The 2,159-nt window shown below is 39.0% G+C and overlaps 1 pseudogene; it reads left to right on the forward strand.

Annotated features, from left to right (window-relative positions):
• Window positions 1–584: 584 nt before the first annotated feature.
• Window positions 585–1,324, forward strand: LOC116100001 (annotated as a pseudogene).
• Window positions 1,325–2,159: the final 835 nt, after the last annotated feature.

Consider the following 2,159-nt stretch of genomic DNA (forward strand, 5'->3'; position numbering starts at 1 on the left):
TTGACTCTTTCATATTGTTCAAGTCTACTCACTTTCTGAACATTTCATGGATTCAAGTGTATTGTAGGAAGCCATTTCATAAGCACATCACCACTACAAGATGGCATTTGGCTTGCCGTTAGTATCAGAATGCCTTGCCGTTGAACGCTTTATGCGCGTGTGCTTATGCATCCCAACGAGTGCCCTTGATCACGTCAGATGGCCTGATCGTTACACAACCTATCATGAGTCGCCACGTCTGAGGCGAGCATACGCCCCTATATAAGGGAGGGATTTTGATATAGTCGGGGCTCTCCTCCTCAACTGAAGCTTGTGAAGAATAAAGCTTATACTGCAGAAGAATCCGTTTGTGCTGCGTTTTTCCTGCCGGCGGGACATAGCGCGCAGCAGTGTATATGTATTTTTCTCTCATGAAAGAATACTTAGCTAATTCATGTATTGTTTTTCAATATTATGATTCAGTGAATATAACCAGGAACATTTCCTTCAGAATTCAACAATGGTTTCACTCAAGACATCCCTAATGTCCATCTGTGTGGTCTCAGCAGAGGAATGTAATATACCAATCTGTCTCCTTTTCAGATATGGATCAATGCATCAAGTGTCCTGAAGATCAATATCCAAATAAACAGAAGAATTACTGTCTCCCTAAAATTATCACATTTTTATCCCATGAAGATACTCTAGGAGCTGTTTTGGTGTCCGTGGCCATTAGTTTATCTGCCTTTACAGCTATGATTTTAGGATTATTTATCCTCTATCGGGACACACCCATCATCAGAGCAAACAACAGAAATCTCAGTTATCTCCTCCTCGTTTCTCTAATGCTCTGTTTCTTCTGCTCTTTAATATTCATTGGCCAACCTAGCAAGCCACTTGTGTCTTGAGACAAATGATTTTTGGGGTTGTATTTTCCATTGCTGTTTCTGCTATCTTGGCAAAGACCTTCATTGTGGTTGTGGCCTTCAAAGCCATCAGACCAGGAAGCACCTTACGAGTGTGGATGGTGACCCAACTTTCAAACGCTATAGTCTGCTGTGGTTCCATCATTCAAGTGTGCATCTGTGCAGTCTGGCTGGGAACCTATCCCCCTTTCCCTGATGTGGACATGCAGTCAGAGTTTGGTCAAATCATCCTGTGGTGTAATAAGGGGTCCACCCTTGCTTTCTATTGTGTTCTGGGGTACTTAGGCATTCTGGCCAGTCTGAGCTTGCTTGTTGCCTTTGTGGCTAGAAGGCTACCTGACAGCTTCAACGAGGCAAAAACCATCACATTCAGCATGCTATTTGGAGTCTCAGCTATTGCTTACCTTTCATTTATTTAAACTTACACAATATTGGACTGAGTTGCTTCTATTCAGCCATAAACTGTTGAGAAATTTTCATTGGAATCTGCTTTTATATGGGTAAAATAAAGTTCATTCAAAATGTATTACTTGGTGGGCATAGAAACTTGTGTTAAAATATCTAGAACTGTGCACTCGTGGGGTCATACCACTTGAAAGAGGAAGACACTCCACTCTGAAATGCAGCTAAGCAGTTTGACAATATGAGTAGAAAGAATCCCTTATTTTCTAGGGCCAGTTTCTCTCTTGAAGCTGTGTACCATCAGGCTGAAAGCAAAGCACATCTCTGAAAGACAGTATGCTTCTGGAGCAGTTCCAGGTGGATGGCAGGAATCTCACATCCTATTTTGAGCTTATCTAAAAGATTTAGTAACTGTTCATCATATATATGTTGCTAATTAATATTCAAATATTCAAATGTCTTGTAAATGGGCAGACTGTGGAAATCATTACATGGTTAATGGAGACTATCCATTATCCAGTAATATCTTAAAAAAATACAAGTCTATTACTTAATTGTGATTCATAAATATGTCGAATAATGTCATGAACTCTCATAAACTCTTTAAAACTTTTCATTATATGATAATATATTTGCGCAACTTTGCTTAAGAAATATTACAATAGTTAAAGCCACCTGTTTCCATTCTTCCAGCATGTTCCCTTCATTGTAATTCTCCAGAGGGAAGCTTCATTGTGAGTCTTGTTTTAATTCTTGACTCTGTCATAAATATTCATTTCCATTCTTAAATTATGCATTGCTAAAATTGTCAGTTTTCAGTCATATATAAATATGGCATACTTTATATTTTCT

The sequence above is a fragment of the Mastomys coucha genome, unplaced genomic scaffold (genome assembly GCF_008632895.1).
Source record: "Mastomys coucha isolate ucsf_1 unplaced genomic scaffold, UCSF_Mcou_1 pScaffold20, whole genome shotgun sequence".
In the NCBI taxonomy this organism is placed as follows: domain Eukaryota; kingdom Metazoa; phylum Chordata; class Mammalia; order Rodentia; family Muridae; genus Mastomys; species Mastomys coucha.